The sequence below is a fragment of the Bos indicus genome, chromosome 1 (genome assembly GCF_029378745.1).
Source record: "Bos indicus isolate NIAB-ARS_2022 breed Sahiwal x Tharparkar chromosome 1, NIAB-ARS_B.indTharparkar_mat_pri_1.0, whole genome shotgun sequence".
NCBI classification, from domain to species: Eukaryota; Metazoa; Chordata; class Mammalia; order Artiodactyla; family Bovidae; genus Bos; species Bos indicus.
This window is the reverse complement of record NC_091760.1, coordinates 130,674,075-130,687,038: the sequence shown is the minus strand read 5'-3', so window position 1 is coordinate 130,687,038 and position 12,964 is coordinate 130,674,075. Positions and strand designations below refer to the sequence as shown.

Sequence of the window (12,964 nt, the reverse complement as noted above, 5' to 3'; positions counted from 1 at the left end):
CAGTATTCTCGCCTGGAGAATCCCAGGGACAGGGAGCCTGGTGGGCTGCCGTCTATGGGGTCGCACAGAGTTGGACACGACTGAAGCGACTTAGCAGCAGCAGCAGCAGAGCTTGTCTATAGGAAGAAGCATATTCAGTAAGATCTCAACTCTTCAGTAGTAAAGAAAATAATCACACAGATTTCCCTGGTGGCACAGTGGATGACAGTTTGTCTGCTAATGAAGGGGACACAGGTTTGATCCCGGGTCCCGGAGGATTCTGCATGCCACATGGCAACTAAGTCCATGCATGGAAACTACTGAAGCCACTGAGCCCTAGAGCCTGTGTTCAGCAACAAAAAAAGGCAGCACAATGAGAAGCCTGTGTCCACAGCTAGAGTAGCCCTGCTCACTGCAACTAGAGAAAGACCATGCAGCAACTCAGCGTAGCCAAAAAGAAGTAAAGAAATAAAAAGAAAATCACCCACAAATCTCCCATTTGCAGATCGGATATGCTGTCATAATGGCTTGTAATGGAATCACAACCAGAACCTTGGCTGAAGCAAGTTACCTGGACTCCAGGGTTAGACAGAAAATCCATTCTGTTCTATGCATCTCCTTCCATGTGTCCAGGTACTGCTAATGGCAAATGTAATGTTAATGCTTACATTCCTTTCTCATGTGAATATGAAGAGGAAAAAAAAGGCCAAATAGTACTAATTCTTCTCAAACCATTTTTTTTTAATGTTAAGGGATTAAAAATTGTCTACTGGTTCATTTATTTTAAAATAAATTTATGTCTACCTTCCTCTATTCCCATTAATTTAGGATCAAGCTTAGTAATATGTTTTAATGAACCACCGAAACAAATAACCTAAAAAGAAGAGAGGGAAAAAAATACTTTATATCTTTTTTTTTTAAATGTAGATCATTTTTAAACTCTTTACTGAATTTGTTATAATATTATTTTCATTTTATGTTTTGGTTTTTGACCATGAGGTATGTGGGATCCTAGTTCCTGGATCAGGGATCGAACCCACACCCTCTGCATTGGAAGGCGAAGTCCCAACCACTGGACCACCAGGGAAGTCCCTGTATTTTCTTATTTTAAAACTCTGTAAAGATTATCTACACAAGAAGACTAGGACCTCTAACTACATGAGGTTATACATTAAGTATGTTCATTACCTACATATGTATGACAAACCACAAAACCACACTCCAATTGTAAAGCCAAGGGAAAAGGAAAGCTTATCTTACATTCAAAACAAAAGTATACCATATCACATAACTAATTTATTGTTTAACTCTTATCCATAAAAAAGGACTATACACATAAAAACTTGTTTAAGAGTAGTGAGTGAAGAACTCTGGGTGGCCAGTGGATAAGGCTCCATGCTTCCAATGCAGGGGGCACAGGTTCAATCCCTGGTCTGAGGAACTAAGATCCTATATGCCATTCAGAGCAGACAAAGGAGGAAAAAAAAGAGTACTGAATGAAAGAAAGTTAGTGGCTAAAACTAAAAAACTGATTCCTGTTTCCAAATACACAGGTACTGTCAGATCAAAGTGGTGATTATCATGCTAAAAAACAATACTTCAAACTTTTAGTCTCTTTCAACCTTCCGCTGAAAAAAACAAAAAATAAAAAAATTATTAAGGTGATCAGTTATAAGCATAAATTCTATCCCAGTTTTCACTGCAGCACTGTTTACAATAGCTAAGATATGGACACAACCTAAGTGTCCATCAACAGATGAATGGATAAAGAAGAATGGTATACATACAATGGATGACTGCTCTGCCGTTAAAAACAAGAATGAAGTTTTACCACTTGTAACAACATGGATGGATTCAGGGGGTATTGTGCTAAGTGAAATAAGTCAGACAGAGAAAGAAAAATACTGTATGATAATACTTACACGTGGAATATAAAAATTAAACTAATGAATATAAAAAAGAAAAAAGACTGACAGATATAGAGAACAAACTAGTGGTTACCAGTAGGGAGTGGGAAATGGGGAGAAGCAAGGTGGGGAGGGGATTAAGAGGTACAAACTACTACACATAAGATAAATAATCTAGAAGGGTATATTGTACAAGACGGAATATTTTGTAATAACTATAAATGCCATATAATCTTCAAAAAATTTTCATCACTATGTTGTATACCTGAAACTTATATAACATTATAAATCAACTATTCCTCAATAAAAAAATAAACTTTAAAATAAACAAGAACATAAATTCCAGAGTCATACAGATTCAGATTTGAAACCTGAGTTTCCCACTTAAAATCTGTGTGCCACCTGGCATGTTAATTTCCCAAAGCTTCAGTTTCCTCATCTCTTAAATAAGAATATTATTAGTACCTTCTCTACAAGTTTGTTATGAAGATAAACTGAATAATACACAAAGAGCACTTAGCATAATCTGACACACAGGTGCACATTTTACAACGTTAACTATGGTTATAGTTTAATTCTATATAGTAAATCAGTTTCTCTAATATACTACATTGACAGCCACAGTTTTGAATGGCAAAAGAACATAAAAGAAAACAAGTAAAAATAGACAGACTACATGGATTTACAGAAATCACTGACTAAAAAGTAACTGCCTATACCTCAATGAGAAGATAGTGACCTCTTCACAAATTAAAGATAAAATAATTGATGCTGGTTGGTATGGTATATACAGTTCTCGTAACACACATACACACACACACACACAGACATATTCCTTTCTTGTAGGTAGAATAAGAATCTAAACTCAGAAGCCTCTCAGTTAGTTAGGGGATATTTTAATAATATAATTTAATAATGGAATGGTAGGTGAAGTACATCATTTTCAGACAACTAATGATTTCCAATGAAAATGTGAAATTTCCACTGCTATCAAGAGAACAAAAATTAAAGAATTATAATTGATCACAACGTTGTCCAAAACCAACTACCTTCTTCTGTGGATGTTTCCCTAGGCTCATAGAGCAAAAAACAAGCACATTAAGAGAACTCCAGTTGGTATTCCCCCCGGACATGCCTCCAGTGATTAACTACAATGAATCTCAATTGCAGGAATGATATCCACATAGCTAATGAATATGGAACTGTAAAGAAGGCTGAGCACAGAAGAACTGATGCTTTCAAACTGTGGTGCTGGAGAAGACTCTTGAGAATCCCCTCCATAGCAAGGAGATCAAACCAGTCAATCCTAAAGGAAATCAACCCTGAATATTCATTAGAAGGACTGACGCTAAAGCTCTAATACTTTGGCCACCTGATGCAAAGAGCTGACTCACTGGAAAAGACGGATACTGGGAAAGACTGAGGGCAAGAGAAGGCATAGCATCAGCGACTCAAGGGGCATGAGTTTAAGCAAACTCTGAGAGACAGTAAAGGACAGGGAAGCCTGATGTGCTGCAGTTCATGGGGTCACAAAGAGTCGGACACGACTTAGAGACTGAACAACAACTTTTGAAAATATATTACAAGTACAGAAATAAGTTTTAAATAAATTTTTGTTCAGTTAACATAAAGGCAGAAATTTGTAATGATTTATAAAGCCAGAGGAAAACACCCATTTTAACAGCATAATATCTAAATACAAGACCCACACTAAATCAGTACCTCAAGAATCAGTTCAGTTCAGACCAGTCGCTCAGCTGTGTCTGACTCTTTGCGACTCCATGAATTGCAGCACACCAGGCTTCCCTGTCCATCACCAACTCCGAGAGCTTACTCAAACTCATGTCCATCTAGTTGACGCCATCCAACTATCTCAACCTCTATCGTCCCCTTCTCCTCCTGCCTTCAATCTTTTCCAGCATCAGGGATAAGCACTTTTAAATAACTGTATTTCAACTATTTAATAGAAATTAACTACTGTGTAACTACATGTAAGTAACATGTCAGAGGCAGTAGGATAGCTGCCTGGCGACAAACACTTATATTTCAAATAGCAAATCTTCAGTTTAGTTCCTATGAAAATGGTTAGCAGTTTAAGCGATTAAATAAACATTAAGGAGAACTTCAAATTGCAGTAAATTTATAATTCTGACAATCTCCAGTACTCATTTAAATCACAAAAGCTCAATCATTTAAGCTAGTAAAGTACAAATGTCTCAAAATGGAGTTTGGCCTCTTATTGACAATCACCTCAAATTTCTTCCAGTGGCTCAGCAGGTGAGGAATTCATGGAATTCTGGTCTTCAAGGTCTAGTAAGCACTGTGGTTAAACCATCCAGTCAACACGGAGTCATGTGGGGCAAAGCCTATAGATTATCCAACTCCTTTGTCCCCTCCCATATCTTCTTTACTTTGTAACTACCATTACTTCTAAATGGTACAAGAAGATAAACATGAAATTGGTAAATATTATAAATTAGTTATTAGAAATGCAAGGAAAAACTATGGTCAGGAATGTGGTTAAACTGCAGTTTAAATAAAGCTTCTGGATTATCCATGGATTTCTTTTAATCCACATAATCCTCCTCCTGAAGGCATGGATAATCAGGATCGCATTTCCACTGAAGGCAAATGAGCATTTGTCTGGTGGTCTCCCAAGCAGCCAGAGCAGCAGAAGACAAGCTACAGGGTCCAGGATGCGCCAGTCCTCCTGGGTTTGCAGCAGGGCCTTGTGAACTGCTGGCCTGGGCTTTAACAATACCACAACACAGGGGACTGCCAGATTAACATCCTTTGTTTTGGCAATAGATACTCCCAATTAAAGAGGCAACTGCTAATAACCTCAGGTGACCTACTTTAAATACTTAAGAAAATGAGGAACTATACATTCTTGATGAAGAAGTCCGGGAAAGATCTAGAGGCAGGACTTAGGGGAAGGATTTGTAAATTTTTTTGAGGAAATGAGGGAATTTCTAGATTACTGACTATTTTAGGCTGGAAACAAGAAAGCTACCTTTGCAAAACACTAAAGCTATAAAGATAGCACACTTTTCCCTCCAATCCTAGAAAAGTGGAATACCTAAAATAACTAAATGCAGAATAAAATAGATAAGCTAGCAAAAAGTGACAATGTTAGAGAAAAGGGAGAAAAGCTGGGACTTCATAACATAACCCTTCGCAAAATTAATCTCTAGTTTACCCTAGCCTACCCTGCAATTGCAGTAAGTGGGAATTCTGGATTTATCGAAGGGAGATGAAAAGATATGTGATGTCATCCATTATGATATTATCACAGACTTAGCCGCCAAATTTCTTTGTTAGATGTTCCCTATTGTAACTTGACATTATGGGATTTGCCTCATTTGACAGGTTCCAGAAGTTTTACAATAATTTTTTTAAAATTTAAAGCCTTTTGGGAAAGGAGTACATCAAGGCTGTATGTTGCCCCTCTGCTTCTTTAATTTATATGCAGAGTACACCGTGCGAAATGACAGGCTGGGTGAAGCACAAGCTGGAATCAAGATTGCCAGAAGTATAGACAACCTTGGATAGAAGAGAAGACAAACTAAACAGCCTCTTGATGAAGGTGAAAGAGTGAAAAAACTGGCTTAAAACATTCAAAAAACTAAGATCATGGTATCCGGTCCCACAGCTTCATGACAAATAGATGTGAAAAAGTGGCAACAGTGACACATTTTATTTTCGTGGGCTCCAAAATCACTGCAGAAATGAAAAGATGCTTGCTCCTTGGAAGAAAAGCTCTGACCAACCTAGACAGCATATTAAAAAGTGGAGACATCACTTTACCAACAAAAGTCCGTATAGTCAAAGCTACAGTTTTTTCAGTAGTCACGTAGGGATGTGAGAGTTGGACCATAAAGAAAGCTGAGAGCCGAAGAATTGATGCTTCCAAACTGTAGTGCTGGAGAAGCCTCTTGAGAGTCCCTTTGGACTACAAGGAGTTCAAACCAGTCAATCCTAAAGGAAATCAGTCCTGAATATTCATTGGAAGGACTGATGTTAGAGCTGAAGCTCCAATACTTTGGCCATCTGATGCAAAGAGCCAGCTAATTGGAGAAGACCCTGATGCTAAGAAAGATTGAGGGCAAGAAGAGAAGGGGATGACAGAGGATGAGATGGTTGGCTGGCATCACAGACTTAATGGACGTGAGTTTGAGCAAACTCAGCGACACAGTGAAAGTCAAGGAAGCCTGGCGTGCTACAGTTCATGAAGTCGCAAAGAGTCACACATGACTTACAGACTGAACAACAATACAACATTCCTCCATCTACATAGTACTTTTTTCTAAAAGAATACCAACAATTACATTGATCAATTATCCACTTATTCCAAGTTTTTTTTTTTGCTTGAGAAATATTTCTTGCTATGAGGAATATTCTGTTTAGAAAAAAAGAACAGTAAGTCCAAGTGTTAAAAAGGAAAACAGTGGGCTTCCCTGGTGGTTCAAAGGTAAAGAATCTACCTGCTGATGCAGGAGAGACTGATTCGATCCCTAATTGAGGGAGATCTCATATGCCATGGTGCAGCTGAGCCCATGTGCCACAACTGTTAAGCCTGTGCTCTAGAGCCCAGGAGCTGAGACCACTGAGCCCACATGCTGCAACTACATGCCCTCAAGCCTGTGCTCCACAACAAGACAATCACAGCAATGAGAAGCCCACAACTAGAAAGCAGCCCTCCCTTGCAACTAGAGAAAAGCCTGTGCAGCAATGAAGACCCAGCACAGCCAAAAAATAAATTAATTTTTTTTTAATGAAGGGGAGTTGACTGCACAGGGGTAACATGACAGAATTCTTTGGGGTGTTGAAATTATTCTGTACACTGTTACAGAAATCTAGGCAGAAAAAGATTTTAAAAAAAGAAGATTGAAAAAAAGTAAAGAAAGTAAAAACAATCTAGGTACGTGTTAAAACTCATAGGACTGTACATGAAAATGTTTTTGCAAAATTTTTAAAGTTCAATGTCACTCTCCTTTTAAAAATGTCCTCTTACTTTAAAAAAAATCTAGTAACTCAGAAAAAGAAAGGTCTAAATTAGACATATGCAATCTGCAGTATCAGAGTAACTGGTAGGTAACACACTATACACACCCGACCATACATCTAATTCCTTTCATTTTTCCTCTCTCAACTAGAAGCTTGTGACTCAGGATTATTTAACCTGGGGATGATAACAGAAAGGTTACCATGATACATGAGAGAACAACTTTAAAAGGAAGTACAGGCACTTCCCTGTTGGTCCAGTGGCTAACATTCCGTGCTCCCAACGCAGGGGGCCCGGGTTCAATCCCTGGTCAGGGAATTAGATCCCACATGCCTCAACTAAGTTTGCATGCTTCAGTTAAAGGTCCCACATGTCACAACTAAGAACCAGCACAGCCAAATAAAAATATAATTAATTTTTTTTTAAAAAGGAAAAAAAAAATAAAAAAAGGAAGTACACCAGTTTAGAGTCACTCCAAAAGGTAAAGCTGGACCAAGTGGCTGGAAAATCAAGAGAGTCAGACCTTGATTATGAGAAGTAGAAAGACCTCTTCAAGAAAGAATTAGTATCCTCTCACAAAAAGTGTCCCAGACTACCAAAGATACATAGACATTCCTTAGAAGAATAGCCCATACAAATCAGGGAATGCAGAGAAGGCAGAGGGAAAAATAATCCAAAGTGTCAAAGTTTGGAGATGTAGGTGAGAAGGTAAAAGAAGTAAGAAGAGAATTTGTCCCACCCAAGCCTGAATATCTATAATGCTCTCCTCTATCTTCCTTTTCTTTTTCTCTTCTACTAAACGTTCAGTATTATTCCTCTTGTCTAGGATTTCCTTATCCAACGTATCTTTTTCCTATTATCTACTCTGACAATGGAATTCTACACTTTGATTTTTCCATACCCTTCTTTCTTCACAAACCTGCTAGACAGTTTTAAGGGCTTCAGTCTCAGGCAGGGGGAAAATCCTGAATTATTAATATTTGCCTCTTTCTACAACATGACAAAGCTTGCAAGTGAGCAGTTAACAGAAGACAAATGATAGAGATTTATCTCCAAGATATGCTAGGATACAACTGAATCAAATGGTTCAGAGGAAACACATAAATGCACATAGGCAGGGTAGGGGGAGTCTCACATTCAAAAAATATATATATATAATGCAACTGAAACAAAAATGCCTGTTCTCTAAAAATTTCAACTGCTACCCTATACAATTTGGTATGCAATACTGGATTAAAGTACCACATTCTACAGAACCAGTTCCCTCCAGTCAGGACCAAAATTTAATGCTTCTAAAGAACAAAACAAGGCTGAAAAGCTTGCTTGGTTTCTTATTCACAAAAATACTAATGATCCAGTATACAATGGACAAAATCCACATTTGTTCTTGCTGTCAATGGCTTAACGTCTAAATGCTTAGTCTTTTCAGGAGGTGCAGTATCTTAATGAAGACTGAGAGAGGAAGGATACCTAATAGAATAATTCCAGGCCCTGTGATTACTTCCTCATTTGCACAAACCTGGGACAAAAAAAAAAAAAAGATCATGTGTTCAATACATGTTATACTTGGAATTAGAAGATTTTATAATGTATTTCATTCATGCATTCATCCATTCAATAATAGTTAAATTTTCCAGATACTGTTCTGCTCACTGAGAAAACCTCAGGGAAGAAAAAGTTCCTTCCATCAGAGAGCGTATAATATGTTGGAGAGAAAAGGCCACAAACAAATGAACAAAGAAATAAACAAGATAATTAGTTGATAACGCAGGAAAAGAGTTTGGGTTTACTTTTTAGTGTAGTAAGTCACTGGAGCAGGAAAGTAAGTAAAGTTCACTCTGACTGCTGTCTGCAAATGGACTGTAGGAGAACAAGGTCAGGGGCAAGGAGACCCGTTAGGAAGCTACTAACCAGGAAGAACTGGAGTGGTGGCAATAAAAACAAACATGGACTTCCCTGGTGGCCCAGTGGATGACAGTCTGCCTGCCAATACAGAGGACATGGGTTCGATTTCTGGTCTGGGAGGATTCCACATGCCATGGAGCAACTGGGTCTGAGCTACAACTACTGAGCCCAAGCTCTGGAGTCTGCGTGCAGCAACTACTTAAGCCCATGTACCTAGAGCCCATGCTCCACAACGAGAGAAGCCACCGTAATAAGGCCAAGCACCACAACAAAGACAAGCCCCTGCTCACCACAACTAGAGCAAGCCCAAGCAAAGCAATGAAGATCCAGTGCAGCCAAAAATAAATTAATAAAAATAAACAGAGTTGGCTTCATTTTTTAAAAATAAATAAAAATAAAATAAATATATCTTGGAGGCAAAATCAACAGGGTCTGCTCTGGGTGGTGGAGGAGCAGTAAGGCAAAGTGATGAATTAAGGATGATCACAATTCAATTTAAAAAAAATTTTTTTTTTTTTAATTTAAAAACACAAAAAAGGATGATCACCAGGGTGGTCCAGTGGTTAAGAATCCGCTTTCCAATTCAGGGGATGCAGGTTCAATCCCTGGTCAGGGAACAAAGATTCCACATGTTTCAGGGCAACTAAATCAGCATGCGGCAACTAGAGAGCTGCAATTAGAGAAGGCTTTGAGCCACAACAAAGACTCAGGGCAGCCAAAATTTAAGAAAGAAAAGAAAGAATGACCACCAGATTTTTCACTTAAGTAGAAGGAAGAGGGGGCAGATGGGTGCTCTTATGAAATCCAGACTGCTGGAGAAGGAATAGATTGAAGAATGAAAATCAAGAGCTCCACTTTGAACACAAATGGAGTGAAGATATATAGGCAGGTAGAAGAAATCTGAAGGTCAGGGCTGGAGATAAAAATCTGAAGAGTCCACAGCACAGTGGTAGTATTTAAACCACCAGACAGGATGAGATCACGCAGAAAGAATACAGGTGGAAAAAAAGGAGAGAGACGGGCTTGGATGCCCTGAGGCATTAGGATGTTCAGAATTCAGTAAGAGAAGAAAAAGTCAACAGAAGAGATAAAGAGAAAGAAAACCATAAAAATGTAGTGTCCTGGAAGGACACTTTATATAATAATTCTCTAATGAACCACAACCTCCCAACTCCTGGCCACAGAGACTCTCAAATTCTGTAAACAAAAACTGAGGCCCAAGAAGACAGGTGGCTTCCCAAAGTCCCAGCTATGTGGAACCCCAAACCAGTCTTCCCTGGTGGCTCAGTGGTAAAGAATTCTCCTGTCAACCTCTGCCAATGCAGGAGACGCCGGTTCAATCCCTGGGTTGGGAAGATACCCCGGAGAAAGAAATGGCAACCTACTCTAGTATTTTTACCCGGAAAATCCCAGGGATAGAGGAGTCTGGCGGGCTACAGTCCAAGGGGTCACAAAAAGTCAACTTAGCGACTAAACAATAATCAGCTCTAAGAACCAAGATGTGACTTTCGACCTTTTCGCAGTGACTAGTAGCGCTTTTACTGTTCGTTTCACCAGTGAAATAGGGAAGGTCTTAACTTAGGAAGAACAACAATTAGATTACAAGGAAGTACATAATTTAGATTACAAGGTTAATTTTAATTTTTTCTATATATTTTGTTTACAGTCACAAAGCAAGTTGGATCAAAAACCTTTCCGGACAGTCTCTAAGAAAAGTAGGAAATACAGACAAGAGGGGCAAAATGGAAATAAATCAAAACCCAACTCAATTTTCCCCACCTCTAAAAAACTCTCTGAAGGCAGAAGACCCTCAGGATGGGAATCAGAGATTGTACAACAAAGTTTTCGGTTTCAACCGTTTTTGCTTTGGTGAATACAATTTCAGTTCTAAAGTTTAAGATTTTAACTTTGCTCCACACTTGCCTTCTGAAACTAAGTTAAGATCTTTATCCTGACCACCCTCTCCGATTCTACATTATCATGACTTAAGCAGTTCTGCTTTTACCATAAAAATCTTAACAGTGTAACCTAAAAATCCCCAAATGATTAATGAACTGCTGAGAATTCTGACTCGTTGGCGATGATTTTATTAGGACTCATATTTTCAAACATCCATTCAGGGCTTCAAAATAAGTACTCATCTAATTTAATTATGATGACTTCACCAGACAGTAACACTGCCCACAATGATGTTTACAAAACCACTTGTCACTCCCTTCGTGCATGTAGCAATGCAGAAAAAGGAGTCTGTTTCCATATTCTTCTGTTTATACTCTGTAACAAGTGACAGAGTTTAAGTGGCACTTAAGATTTTAAACAGCAAAGCACTTCAAGTTTAATGCGTCCCACCGTCTTGCATCCGAAGAGAATGGTAAATTCGCTCAGTTTTATTTCAGCAGCAATTCCCATTCAGTACCCGAGACAGGTATTCCAAGAAAGCCTTCGCAAAAAAATAAAAGAGAGCGACTCCACGATCTTGGATACTGTTAAGATAACAGGCTCTAATATTAAGCAACTTCAGTAGAGGTTACTGCAACATCAAAGCACTTCGGAAATAAGCGTGCCCCCCAAAAGTACACCAGCAACCAGGTATCAGGGACAGTTAACAAGGTAAGATGCTTCAGCAGAGTTACTCCTGATAGCCACCTGATCCAGCACTCGCTGTTCGGTCACGCACATCACCCTGTGCTAGCTTCACAACAACCCGGGTGAAGTACGTGTAATTGTTCCCACTAACAAATCCGGATACTCAGATTCAAGGCCCCAGGACTGGTCACCAGAGGCTCTGGGATCTGAAAACACGACCCTATCCCAACAGTCCAGGATCCCCGGCCCTAAAATACACTGCGCAAAAAGGTATCTGAGAGTCGGCAGCTCGCTGGTGGCCGCTGAGACTCAGGAAAAGAGGACGCCGCCTCTCCGCAGACGCCCCTCATCAAAGCGACTCAAACCGCCGGCAGCCCAGGGCGCCCGGCCCCATCCCTGCCGCCCGGAGGCCGGGGAGCGCCGCTCACCTTGGAGAGCCCGGGAGGCCGCAGGCGAGCCAAACGCCCCCACGGGCCGGCGGGCGGGTGTCCTCGGCGCCAGCAGGAAGCGTGGCGCGGGCACCCCAGTCGCCGGCGCTGCAGGCTGTGGCGGGTAAGAGCGCGCCCGCGGCCCGCGCCGGGGCATCTCAGAGGCCCGCCGCGACCGCGCCGCGCCTCAGCCGTGCCGCATCCGGGTCCCGCGCCGCTGCACTCACCTGCTCAGCGCTCCGCCGCCGCCGCGGCCGCCCGCTCTCAGCTCCTGGTGCGCGTTCAGCAGACCAGGCCGCCGCAACCTTCCAGCTACGGCGCCCCCATTCCCGTCTCTCTCAATCGCCGACCGCCTGCCCCGCGCGGCGCTACACCAGCCCACCGCCCACTGCCATGGCAAGCTCCGCCGCCGCCGTACCGACCGACGGAGCACGCGCGCGCCGCCGCCGTGCCCGCGCGCGCGCGCGCTCGCCTTCCCGCCCCACCTCCCAGCAGCCCACGCCCCGCCCCGTGCGCCGCTCCGGCCAATCCCCGATCTGCGGGCCGGGCCGGGCCGCGCCGGTCCCAGCTGGGAGGAGAGTTAGGCGGAACCCTCGCCTCTTTCTCCACGGCTGCCTGCCCTGTGCCGGTGGTGCTCTGAGGCAGTTCTCTTTGCGGCTCTGGGAGGACTTGGGATCGGGAATTCCCAGCAAGCTACTTTCAGGAGAGACCCAGCACCTGCCTCAACCTTCGAAGCCATCTCCGAGAGATTCCTCTGTTCCTACGTTTACTTGCCGGCTTTCTCTTGTCAATCGCTGGCCTCAGTTCTGCGACTTTGAACCGATTGCTAGGTTCCTGGGTACGCACTTTGCTTTTCCCTCTCCGGCTCTGTCAGTCCTGTTCTATGGGTGGGGATGTTAGTTAGGTCGGCCTCCCAGCCGCTGACCCTTCAATCCCTGCATTGGCCATCAAAGCAAAAGTTCAGCCTTTCAAGCCCAAGATTCTTTTTCTGTGTGCTCATTTTTTGCGATAACAACCAGCATTTATCTGCAAAGCCTTACAGTTTACCCAGCTCTGTTCGCATACCTTATCTCCTGTTATCTTTTGACCTCAACTGGGAAATTTCATGGTTCTCTTTCTTAGTGGTTCACTTGAATTTCTCTTACTGAAAACCA

At 41.6% G+C, this 12,964-nt stretch overlaps 1 protein-coding gene across 2 annotated transcripts in view; it reads right to left on the bottom strand.

Annotated features, from left to right (window-relative positions):
• Positions 1–12,255, bottom strand: part of PIK3CB (phosphatidylinositol-4,5-bisphosphate 3-kinase catalytic subunit beta) — a 180,187-nt gene extending 167,932 nt beyond the window's left edge. The window contains exon 1 of one of the 2 annotated variants that reach the window (XM_019961790.2): positions 12,038–12,255. The gene's annotated coding sequence lies outside the window, so the exon portion shown is untranslated. Of the gene's footprint in view, positions 1–11,810; positions 11,903–12,037 lie in introns of those variants that run through there. The other variant, XM_070794147.1, reaches the window with a different exon arrangement.
• Positions 12,256–12,964: the final 709 nt, after the last annotated feature.